Source organism: Arachis hypogaea, chromosome 13 (assembly GCF_003086295.3).
Source record: "Arachis hypogaea cultivar Tifrunner chromosome 13, arahy.Tifrunner.gnm2.J5K5, whole genome shotgun sequence".
In the NCBI taxonomy this organism is placed as follows: Eukaryota; Viridiplantae; Streptophyta; class Magnoliopsida; order Fabales; family Fabaceae; genus Arachis; species Arachis hypogaea.
This window is the reverse complement of record NC_092048.1, coordinates 107,931,231-107,944,681: the sequence shown is the minus strand read 5'-3', so window position 1 is coordinate 107,944,681 and position 13,451 is coordinate 107,931,231. Positions and strand designations below refer to the sequence as shown.

The window sequence follows — 13,451 nt, the reverse complement described above, 5'->3', positions numbered from 1 at the left end:
GTTGGAGCTGCGGACACTCATCAGTGTAATGACTATAATCAGCATAAATTCTGCATACTCTTTGGGGGACCAGCTGTTGGCTCTGTTGTGGTGGGGGAGACTGTTGTTGTTGTTGTTGTTGATTCAACTGCATCTGCTTCAGTAGGTTGATCATTTCACATATAGCTTGTGTAACGACAGTAGTCTCACTGCTAGAGGAAACCTCTACAACAGTCTTTGAGTGGTTGTTCCTGTGCCTGTGATTCTGAATGGACTTAGCTAAATCGCTGATCAGTTGCCATGCTTCATCTGCAGTCTTGTACTTTTTCAGAGAACCATTACTAGCACCATCCAGTGTAGTTTTATCCCGAGGCTTCATGCTTTGAGTGAAGTAGCTGATCAATACCAACTTGTCAATCATATGATGGGGGCATGCGTCCAAAAGATTCTTGAAGCGCTCCCAGTACTCATAAAGAGTTTCTGATTCACCTTGTACGATGCAGGAGATCTCTTTTCTCAATCTATCTGTAACTTCAGCTAGAAAGTATTTTTCCAAGAATTCTCTCCTGAGCGTATCCCAGTTAGTGACGGTCGCTTCAGGTTAAGTGTAGTACCACTCCTTCGCCTTTCGCTCAAGAGAAAATGGGAAGGCGGTCAGCAAAATAGAAGTTTCATTTGCACCATGACGCCTAACAGTAGAACAGGCTGTCTAGAAATCCCTGAGGTGCTTGATGGGCTCCTGAGCAGGTAAGCCATGAAACTCGAGCATCAAGTTGATTAGTGCAGTTTTCAGTTCAAAATCTGCAGCCAGAGTTGGATGATGCACTTGATACGGCTGCAGTGTAAAATCTGGGGCTCCTACCTCCTGGAGAATGATCCTCCTGGGTGATGCCATATTACCTGCGCCTAAATCAACTGGATTAGTAGAAACGGAGCTTGTTTCTTCCTCAGATGGCGCTTCAGATTCGCCCTCAGATGAGACTGGTGAATTGATAATAATCACTTCACCACCCTCAGAGGCTAGCCTACGCTGAGCCCGCCTAATACGTGAAAGAGTTCTTTCAATTTCAGGATCAAATGCGGCTAAGCTCGGATCAGGCAGTGAACACGTCATTCAATGAAAGAAACATACAACTCATGGTAATAAAATAAAATAAAATATGCAAAAATAAAAAATATGTACACTGATTAATAATTTAGCACACAATTGCAAATCCCCGGCAACGGCGCCAAAAATTTTGACGAGAGGGCGGAAGTCAGCCAATTAAGAAATTATAATATAAGAACAGCGTTGCGAGTATAGCTCTTAACCAGCTGAAATCCGCTCTATCAATTTAGAAAGGTCACAAAAGTTTAGAATAAAAATACTGGGAGTATGAGTCCCAGGTCGTCTCCCAACGAGTTGCTAAAAGGGTGCTATCTTATTAATCAGGAGTTTTCTGGGTAATTTTGAGTTTGGAAAATGGGCAAATAAATAATTGTAAATTAAAGTAGTGAAAATTAAAAGAGATTTATAGTATTCAAAATAAAAGGCATTGACTAGGGGAATGATTAACTGGAAGTTCTATCCTTGTTGGAATTCTCTCAAGTGTAGTATAAAGAGGTTGTTATTTTTACTTAGTTAACCCTTACTAAATAAAGGAAAGTCAAGTGATTGAGCTAACTCTTATTCGCAAATCCAAGTCCTCTCCCTTGGGAAGGTCTAGCGTTAGTAAATACATAATTAGCCAACAACTTCCAATTTAACTATTCACTTGAGCATTCCAACTCAAGTGTCTCCTCTTAATCAACCCCCATGTCAAGTTAGGAATCTACTCCATTGACATGAGAATTACTTGCATAGAATTAAAAAGGGAATAAAAGAAAGACATGATAGACAATAACTGCAATTTCATTAAAAATAAAAGTAATCCTTTGCATTAAAAATCCATGAAAATAATCCAATTGTAACTCTAAACAAGAATTAAGAATATGGAATAAATAAAAGGGTAAGGAAACAAACTAGAATAGTATCTTCAACGGAGGTGATGATTCTTTAATATCCAAAGCAAAAGCAATAAACTATGAAATTATGAAAGTAAAGAAAAATGTAGAGGAAGAGTAGTTTTTCTCTCTAGATTCCGATCTAAAACTAAAACTATGCTAATGAAAATCTATCTCGAGTCTCTGCATGTTCCCTGGCTCTAGTCTGTGTTTCTGGGCCAAAAACTGGGTCAGAACCTGGCCCGAAATCGCCCCCAACGTTTTCTGTTATTTCTGCAGATCGCGCATGTCACGCGTACGCGTCACTGGTCGTTTTGGCGAGTCACGCATACGCATCAAGCACGCATACGTGTCATCTAGCAGAACTCAAATCCACGCGTACACATCAGGCACGCGCACGCGTCGCTGCAAATTTCTCCGTATCGCGCGCTCGCATGAGCCATGCGTGCGCGTCGACGCTCGCTGGTTATCTCCTTAGTTTCTTGTGTTCCTTCCATTTTTGCAAGCTTCCTCTCCATTCTCTAAGTCATTCCTGTCCTATAAAGCCTGAAACACTTAACACACGGATCACGGCATCGAATGGTATAAAGGAGAATTAAAATATACAAATTAAAGATTTCTAGGAAGCAAGATTTCAACCATAGAACAAAACTAGGAAGGGATTGTAAAATCATGCAAATCATATGAATAAGTGGGTAGAGACTTGATGAAACCACTCAATTAAACATAATATAAACCATAAAATAGTGGTTTATCACTCCTCCCAAAATTGATGCTCCAATCTCATGATGCAATCCAAAATTGAGGATATCAAGCCCTACAAAATAAGCACAACCAAACTCCAAACCAAGAGGGTGATAACTCATAGAGAAAATTGAAAATAACAACTAAAGACATCAATTAACAAACTAAACAGAATCTTAATTACCAACAAAAGCAAACAAGCAACCAAAAAGTATCTATTCATACTATGGACATATTTACAACAACTAAAATATAGCACCCATGACGCTAGTTCCCCGGTAACGGCGCCAAAATTTGACGATGACCAAAAGCATGGGTTTGGATTTTCACACTAAAAATAGGATTGACATTGCAAGTATAGTCCAAACCCAACCATTAATCATCAATCAAATTATAATCCTAAAGATTTCACAATCAACACAAAATAACCGGGAGTTTTAAATTCCAGGTCATTCTCCCTAGGAACTAGTGACAACAAGTGCACAAAATTGGTTGTGAAGGTCAAAAGGGTTTTCAATGATAAGAAAGCAATAAAGAAATAAAAGAACAAGACAAAATTGCAATTAATAAAGCAATAAAGGAATAAAAGAACTATGTATGCAATATGGACAAGTAAAGCTATGAAGTAATGAAAAAGTAGTTCAATACATAAATGAAACCTCGACTTGGGATGAGTTATGGGACCCCTTCCTTGCCATAACCACAACTATGGTAATTATCATGAGTTAATCTCGCCTAGTTAACCCCAAACATCGAGAAGTAAGTCAAGCAAGCATAATTGACCTTAATCCATAAGTTCTAACTAACTTACCAAACTAGTTGGTAAAAGGCTAGCTTTAATGGAAACAAGAATCAACTAACTCCTCAAGAATTACCACTAAATGTTGGACATTATGGCTCTAGTAATCCATAAACTCTTTCCCAAGCCAAGGGGTGAAAATCTACCTCATAATTAAAATTGGCATTTCATCAAACACATAGAGTGCATAAACATAAAACATGGCAAAATTTGGGAAAATGGTAAAAGCTATGAACCATAAATGATTAAAATCAATAAAAGCAACTCAAACAAACATATGCAAGCCATCAAACATCAAATTAAGCAACTAGGAATTTAAAATTGCAAAACTATGTGAATATTGACAAGAGAGAGTAAAATATATGAAAGTGTAGAACAAGTAATGTAATTGAAAGAGAAATTAAAGAAATACTTACAATGCAATTGCTAGAATCCAAAATCAAACTTGAAGTATAAAATTCTACAAACCCTAATTAAAACCCTAAGAGAGAATTTCCTAATCTACACTACTCCTACTCCTACTATGTGTTTTTTTTCTATTCTAAGATGGCTCCCTTCATATGTTTTGCGTTCCCCTTCATATAGCTACTCAAACCAGCCTCTAGCACTTCAGAAATGGGCCAAGAAAGTCCCAAAATCGTGAGTCACGTGCATTTTAATGGAGGCATGCGCTGGGACCTGTGCAGACGCACAGATGTGTGCGTCCGCACACTTCGCCAAATTTCCTCTTGTGCGTACACACAGAGGGTTGTGCGCACGCACACTTCGCGGTGCTATGGATTCGCTTTGCTTGGGTTCTTGTGCGTACGCACAGGTGGTTGTGCGCACGCACGCATGCTGATTTTCTTCTTGTGCGTATGCACGCATCCTTGTGCGGACGCACGCATGGTTGAGCTCTCCTCCTTTGTTTTCTTCATGCTTTCTCCCTATTGCATGCTCCTCTTCCATTCCCACCAAGTCATTCCTACCTTATTCATCTGAAATCACTCACAAATAATATCAAGGTATCGAATGGAAGGTAAATGGAATAAAATTAGTCAAAAATAAGTACAAAAGAGCATGTTTTCACATTTAGGCACAACCTAGAGAGAAAACACAAAACTATGCTATTTTGGTGCTTAAGTGTGAGTTCATGTGCTAGAATCCATCCAATTTGAGTCAAAATATACCAACAAATATGGAATCATCAAGCTACTAACTTAAAGCACAAGAAATAAATACAGTATATCAAAATATCATAGTATAATATCATAAGAATCTAGCCATGACTCGCAGAGTTTAAGCCGGCTAGCCATATATACAAACTTTAGAGAAAACAGACAATAAGAACAGCTTATACAAGTTTTGTTCTCTCAAATATAAGCCTCTAGGCAAAATAAAATACAAAAGTGAGAGATGTATAGCAAAATAAATCAAAGACTCAAAAGGTATCCGGATCCTCCACTTCTGTCACCATCCAAGCAACTCATCGAGGTGGGTTGTGACCTACATCTGAAAAAAAAAAACACAACAAAAATATGGTATGAGAACCGGAGGTTCTCAGTATGGTAACAGTGCCCAGTGATGTAGGATATAAGACCCCAGGACGCCAAAAGCAATCCTAGACTTCATATCCATCACAAGAATTCAATCTTAAGGCATACTAAAATATTAAACATAACTTATAACCATAACATAATAACAGGGTAATCTAACTTAGAGGATTACTAACTAATCTAGTCACCACTGTCCCACACCCTTCGCCACTTTACCCTCCGTGCGATCCCATCGCACTGATGAGTCCATATTTGATGGTATATTCTGACTCAATTTGGATGGATTCTAGCACATAAACTCACACTTAAGCACCAAAATAGCATACTTTTGTGTTTGATCCCTAATTTGGACTTAATTGTGAAAACATGCAATTTTGTGCTTTAATAGAGCAATTTAGTTCCACTTTTATGTTATTCGATGTCGTGATATAGTTTGTGTGTGATTTCAGGCCTTGGAGGCAAGAATGGATGGGCAAAAGTGGAAGAAAGCATATACAAGGGAGAAAACATGAAGAAAACAAGGAAAAGCACACACAGCGAAGTGTGCGTGCGCACAGCCCTGCGTGCGCACGCACAAGCAAGAATTTCTATGTGTGCATGCGCACAAGCACCTGTGCGCACGCACAGGTCAATTTTCAGCCGAGTGTACAGACGCACACTGGTGCACAAAATTGTTATTACACTTTTCACAACTCCGAACAACTAACCAGCAAGTGCACTGGGTCGTCCAAGTAATACCTTACGTGAGTAAGGGTCGATCCCACGGAGATTGTTGGCTTGAACCAAGCTATGGTTATTTTGTAAATCTTAGTCAGGAGATTAATGATAAGAGCGGTTATATTTATGAAAAATAAATAACATAAAATAAACAGTACTTGTGATTCAGTAATGAGAAACATGCTGAGGTTCCGGAGATGCTCTGTCATCTGAATCTCTGCTTTTCTACTATCTTCTTCTCCAAACACGCATGGCCTCCTTCCATAGCAGGCTGTATGATCCTCTCGGATGAAAAATAACAAGCGCTGTCATTGCACGGCTAATCATCTGTCGATTCTCACTAGCATCGAAATAGGACCATTATCCTTTTGCACACTGTCACTGCGCCCAACATTCGCGAGTTTGAAGCTCGTCACAGTCATCCCCTTCCAGATCCTACTCGGAATACTATAGACACGGTTTAGACTTTCCAGATTCCAGGAATGCTGCCAATGATTCTAGCCTATACCACGAAGGTTCTAACCTCCGGACTCGGTCCGTGGATTAGAAACCTAAGAGATACGCACTCAAGCTATCGCCCAATGACTACGTTGAGCTCAGATAGAACGGAGTGGTTGTCAGGCATGCGTTGATAGGGTTGAGGATAATGATGAGTGTCACGGATCATCATATTCTCCATATTGAAGTACAAGTGAGTATCTTAGAATAGAATCAAGCATGATTGAATAGAAAACAGTAGTAATTGCATTAATCCATTGAAACACAGCAGAGCTCCTCACCCCCACCTATGGGGTTTAGAGACTCATGCCGTCAAAGGTACAATATGAAATGTAAAAATGTCATAAGTTACAAAATGAATCTCTAAAAGTAGATTTTATACTAGACTAGTAACTTAGGTTTACAGAAAATGAGTAACTAAGTGCAGATAGTGCAGAATTCCACTTCCGGGACCTAGTTGGTGCGTGCCTGGGCTGATTTCACGTTCATATGCCCAAGGTTGGCATTAAACGCCACCCTGGGTGCCAGAATAGGTGTTTAACGCCGAAAAATGTGCCAGTTCTGGCGTTTTACGGCAGAAAGTTTTAGGCTGACTTTGGACACTAGTTTAGGCCATCAAATCTCGGGCAAAGTATGAAGTATTAAATATTTCTGGAAAGCCCAGGATGTCTACTTTCCAACACAATTGAGAGTGTGCCAATTGGACTTCTGTAGCTCGAGAGAATCCATTTAGAGTGCATGAGGGTCAGAATCCAACAGCATCTGCAGTCCTTTTTCAGCCTCTGAATCAGATTTTTGCTCAGATCCCTCAATTTCAGTCAGAAAATACCTGAAATTACAGAAAAACACACAAACTCATAGTAAAGTCAAGAAATGTGATTTTTGAATAAAAACTAATAAAAATATAATAAAAAGTAACTAAAACATACTAAAAACTATATAAAAATAATGCCAAAAAGGGTATAAATTATCCGCTCGTCACAACACCAAACTTAAATTGTTGCTTGTCCCCAAGCAACTAAAAAAAAAATAGGATAAAAAGAAGAGAATATACAATAAATTCCAAACTTATCAATGAAGATTAGCTTCAATTAGATGAGCGGGACTTGTAGCCATTTTGCTTCTGAACAGTTTTGGCATCTCACTTTATCCTTTGAAGTTCAGAATGATTGGCATCTATAGGAACTTAGAATTCAGATAGTGTTATTGATTCTCTTAGTTCAGTATGTTGATTCTTAAACACAGCTACTTTATGAGTCTTGGCCATGACCCTAAGCATTTTGTTTTCCAGTATTACTATCGGATACATAAATGCCATAGACATATGACTGGGTGAACCTTTTCAGATTGTGACTCAGCTTTGCTAGAGTCCCTAGTTAGAGGTTCCCAGAGCTCTTAAGCACACTCTTTTTGCTTTGGACCACGACTTTAACCGCTCAGTCTCAAGCTTTTCACTTGACACCTTCACGCCACAAGCACATGGTTAGGGACAGCTTGATTTAGCCGCTTAGGCCAGGATTTTAGTCCTGTGGGCCCTCCTATCCATTAATACTCAAAGTCTTGGATCCTTTTTACCCTTGCCTTTTGGTTTAAAGGGCTGTTGAATTTTTCTGCTTGCTTTTTATTTTTCTTTCTTCTTTTTTTCTTATTTTTTTCGCCACTTTTTTTTCGCAAGCTTTGTCTATTCACTTCTTTTTCTTGCTTCAAGAATCAATTTTATGATTTTTCAGATTACCAATAACATTTCTCCTTTTTCATTATTCTTTTAAGAGCCAACAATTTTAACATTCATAAACAACAAATTCAGAAAAATAAGTATTGTTCAAGCATTCATTCAGAAAACAAAAGGTATTGTCACCACATCAAAATAATTGAACTAATTTCAAGATAGAATTCGAAACCATGTACTTCTTGTTCTTTTGCAATTAAAAACATTTTTCATTTAAGAAAGGTGATGAATTCATAGGACATTCATAGCTTTAAGGCATAGACACTAGACCCTAATGATCATGAAATAAAAATAAGACATAAAATAAACATAAAAGAAGACAGATAATAATAAAAGAAAGGAAATTAAAGACATAAAAATAAATGACTCTAATACTAATGCTCATGTGACTCTTAAAATAGATCTCTAATAACAAAAGTTACCATAGAGTTAGGACTCAACAACCTGCATTTGGAGAGGCAAGTGCTCCTTCAATTTGTAGGACGCCTGGCTCTTCAAGGGACAGCTTCTGGCGCTTTAGCTCCTGTATCTCACGCCCTTTGTTTCTCTTGTTCTATGAGCAGTTTGCAAAGCATGCTGTTTTGATTCTGCTGCTTCCCTTTGAGTTGATCCATATATTTTTGCAGCTTGTTGACAGATGCTTCTAAGCGGGCCCAATAGTCAAATTGAGGAATTTCTGGGAGGAGCTCATACGCCCTCCTTTTGATGAGGTTGTCTTGAACTTGAGGTCCATCCATCACCCTTTTGGTGATTGAGTGTTCGACTGGGATATACTCATCAACACCTATTTGTACTCCCGCATCTTTATATAATAGACTGATCAAGCTTGGGTAGGCCAATTGGCTTCAGTGGATTCCTTGTTTGCAATTGTGTAAATTTCACAAGGAATTAATTGATGGACCTCCACTTCTTTTCCCAGCATAATACAGTAGATCATCACTGCTCTTTTGACAGTGACTTCAGAGCAGTTATTGGTGGGAAGTATGGATCGCCCAATGAAATCCAGCCAGCCCCTAGCAACTGGCTTGAGGTCTCCTCTCTTCAGTTGGTTTGGGATACCTTTTGAATTGGTTATCCACTTGGTTCCAGGGAGACATATGTCCTCTAGAACTTGATCCAACTTTTTATCTTTAGCCATTCTCCTGTTAAAGGATTCTGGATCATCCTACAGTTGAGAAAGTTTGAGTACTTCTCTCACTTTGTCAAGATGGAAGTAGATAATCCTCCCTCTGACCATGGTTCGAAAAGTGTGGAAGGCAGTTCCCTCCATTCTTTGCTTATCTGTCAGCCACAGATTTGCATAGAATTCCTGGACCATGTTTCTTTCCACATTCATCTCAGGATTAGCTAGGATTTCCCATCCTCTGTTTCGAATCTGCTCTTGGATCTCCAGATATTCGTCTTCTTTCGTATCGAACTTGACTTCCGGGATCACTGATCTTCTGCACACTATTTTGAAGTAATGATCTGCATGTTCTTTGGTGCAGAACCTCTCATGCATCCATTGTGGTTTTGGATTGTTTTCTTTCTTGCCTCTTGGAGTGGTTTGTGTTCCTTTAGGTACCATGATCTTGGTCAGTGATCACAGAAAATCACACCAAACTTAGAGGTTTACTTGTCCTCAAGCAAAAGCACAGAAAGAAGATGAGTAGATGGAGAGAATGATTTGAATGATGGAGGAGAGGTGATGGCCGAATGTATAAATAGAGGGGAGGGAGGGTATGGTTTCGAAAATTTAAAAAGAAAAAGATATGATTGAAAGATATGATTGATAAAAGATAAACATGATATGCAAAAGAGAAGATTGTTTTCAAAATTTAAGAGATATGAAGAAGATATGAGGAAGTTAAATCTGAATTTTTGTTTATGTATCTAAGAAATAAAAGATAATATGAATGAATTGAAAAGATTTGAAAAGAAATTGGGAAGTTGAATGAGTTTTTGAAAAAGATTTGAAAAGAATTTGAAGGAGAATTAAAAAGAATTTATAATATTATGAATTTTTGTTAATGGAAGTTAGAAATTGAATGTTTCTAATGTTTAGATGCAAAAAATTTTGAATTAAAATAAGAAAATTCGAAAAAATTTGGATTGAAAACGAAATTACCTCTCCCCTATCGGTTCTGGCGTTAAACGCCCAGAATGATATCCATTCTGGTGTTTAACGCCCATCTGGTGGCCATTTTGGGCGTTTAACGCCCAGCCAGGTACCCTGGCTGGCGTTAAACGCCAGAAATCCTTCTTCACTGAGAATTTTTCTGAACGCCCAGAATGGTAGCCATTCTGGTGTTTAACGCCCAGATTGCCTCTTTACTGGTGTTTTGACGCCAGTGAGCTCCTTTCCTCTGTGATTTCTCTGTTTTATGTCTTGAACCTCCATTTTTCTGAATTTTTCACTAAAAATATATTAATTAACAAGGAAAACAAAATTAAAAAGACTTATCTAACTGTTACAAACATCTAATTATTGATAATGGCTGGGTTGCCTCCCAGCAAGCGCTTCTTTACTGTCTTTAGCTGGACTTTACTGAGCTTTTAACTTAGTCTCAACTTTGAGCATTCTTGCTCAACATTGCCTTCAAGATAATGTTTGATTCTTTGTCCATTAACAATGAACTTTTTGTCAGAATCAATATCTTGAAGTTCTACATAGCCATATGGTGACACACTTGTAATCACATATGGGCCCCTCCACCGGGATTTCAATTTCCTGGGGAACAATCTGAGCCTAGAGTTAAACAACAGGACCTTCTGTCCTATCTCAAAGACTCTAGATGATAGCCTTTTGTCATGCCATATTTTTGCTTTCTCCTTATAAATTTTGGCATTTTCGAAAGCATTGAGTCTGAATTCTTCCAGCTCATTCGACTGGAGTAATCTCCTCTCTCCAGCTATCTTAGTATCAAGGTTTAGGAACCTGGTTGCCCAGTAAGCCTTGTGTTCTAGTTCCATTGGCAGATGACAGGCTTTTCCATACATAAGCTGGTATGGAGAGGTCCCTATAGGAGTCTTGAATGCTGTTCTGTATGCCCACAGAGCATCATCGAGACCTCTTGCCAAATCCTTTATACGGGCATTTACAGTCCGCTCCAGGATTCACTTTAGTTCTCTATTTGAGACTTCAGCCTGCCCATTTGTCTGGGGATGATATGGAGTTGCCACTTTATGGTTGATTTCATATCGTACCAGAGCAGAGTCAAGCTGTTTATTGCAAAAATGAGTTCCTCCATCGCTGATCAGTATCCTAGGGACACCGAACCTGCTGAAGATATGCTTCTAGAGGAACTTCATAACTGTCTTAGTATCATTAGTGGGTGTTGCAATTGCCTCTACCTATTTAGATACATAGTCTACTGCCACCAGAATATAAGTGTTTGAGTATGAAGGTGGGAAAGGCCCCATGAAGTCAATACCTCATACATCAAACAACTCAATCTCTAAGATCCCTTGTTGAGGCATGGCATAACCGTGAGGCAGATTACCAGCTCTCTGGCAACTGTCACAGTTACGTACAAACTTTCGGGAGTCTCTATAGATAGTAGGCCAGTAGAAACCACATTGGAGAACCTTGGTGGCTGTTCGCTCACCTCCAAAATGTCCTCCATATTGTGATCCATGGCAATGCCATAGGATCTTCTGTGCCTCTTCTCTAGGCAAACATCTATGGATCATTCCGTCTGCGCACCTCTTAAAGAGGTATGGTTCATCACACAAGTAGTATTTTACATCAGAAATCAATTTTTTTGTTTGCACCTTGCTGTACTCTTTGGGTATGAATCTCACAGCTTTATAGTTTGCAATGTCTGCAAACCATGGTACTTCCTGAATGGTAAAGAGTTGCTCATCCGGAAAGGTTTCAGAGATCTCAGTAGGATGGAGGGACGCTCCTGCTACTGGTTCTATCCGGGATAGGTGATCTACTACTTGGTTCTCTGTCCCTTTTCTGTCTCTTATTTCTATATCAAACTCTTGTAGAAGCAACACCCATCTTATGAGTCTAGGTTTTGAATCCTGCTTTGTGAGGAGATATTTTAGAGTAGTATGGTCAGTGTACACAATCACTTTTGATCCTACTAAATAAGATCTGAACTTGTCGACGGCATAGACCACTGCAAGCAACTCCTTTTCTGTGGTTGTGTAATTTTTCTGTGCATCATTTAAAACATGGCTAGCATAATAAATGACATGCAGAAGCTTGTTATGCCTCTGCCCCAACACTGCACCAATGGCATGGTCACTGGCATCACACATTAGTTTGAATGGTAATGTCCAGTCTGGTGCAGAAATAACTGGTGTTGTGACCAGCTTAGCTTTCAGAGTTTCAAATGCCTGCATACACTCCGTATCAAAGACAAATGGCGTGTCAGCAGCTAGCAGATTGCTCAGAGATTTTACAATTTTTGAAAAATCCTTTATAAACCTCCTATAGAATCCTGCATGCCCTAGAAAGCTTCTGATTGCTTTAACATTGGTAGGTGGTGGTAATTTTTCAATTACCTCTACCTTACTTGATCCACCTCTATTCCCTTGTTTGAAATTTTGTGCCCAAGGACAATTCCTTCAGTCACCATAAAGTGACATTTTTCCCAGTTTAAAACTAGGTTAGTCTCTTGGCATCTTTTCAGAACAAGTGCTAGATGGTCAAGACAGGAGCTAAATGAGTCTCCAAATACTGATTAGTCATCCATGAAGACTTCCAGAAATTTCTCTACCATATCAGAGAAGATAGAGAGCATGCACCTCTAAAAGGTTACAGGTGCATTACACAGACCAAATGGCATCCTTCTGTAGGCAAATACTCCAGAAGGACATGTGAATGCCGTTTTCTCTTGGTCCTGAGGATCTACTGCAATTTGGTTGTAACCTGAATAGCCATCCAAAAAGCAGTAGTATTCATGACCTGCTAGTCTCTCTAGCTTCTGGTCTATAAATGGTAAAGGAAAATGATCCTTTCTGGTGGCTGTATTGAGTCTTCTATAGTCAATACACATACGCCACCCTATAACTGTTCTTGTAGGAACCAGTTCATTTTTTGCATTATGAACCACTGTCATGCCTCCCTTCCTGGGGACAACTTGGACAGGACTCACCCAGGGGCTATCAGAAATAGGATAAATAATCCCAGCCTCTAGTAATTTAGTGACCTCTTTCTGCACCACCTCCTTCATGGCTGGATTTAACCGCCTTTGTGGTTGAACCACTGGCTTAGCATCATCCTCCAATAGAATCTTGTGCATGCATCTTGCTGGGCTAATACCCTTAAGATCACTTATGGACCACCCAAGAGCTGTCTTGTGTGTCCTTAGCACCTGAATTAGTGCTTTCTCTTCCTGTGGATTTAAAGCAGAGCTTATGATCACCAAAAAAGTGTCACCTTCTCCCAGAAATGCATATTTCAGGGATGGTGGTAGTGGTTTGAGCTCGGGTTTAGGAGGCTTATCCTCTTCCTGAGGAATTTTCAGAGATT

At 39.2% G+C, this 13,451-nt stretch overlaps 1 non-coding gene across 1 annotated transcript; it reads left to right on the top strand.

Annotated features, from left to right (window-relative positions):
• Positions 1 to 395: 395 nt before the first annotated feature.
• Positions 396 to 502, top strand: LOC112738660 (small nucleolar RNA R71). The gene has a single exon (XR_003169606.1). It is a non-coding gene; the product is annotated as a small nucleolar RNA R71 (small nucleolar RNA).
• Positions 503 to 13,451: the final 12,949 nt, after the last annotated feature.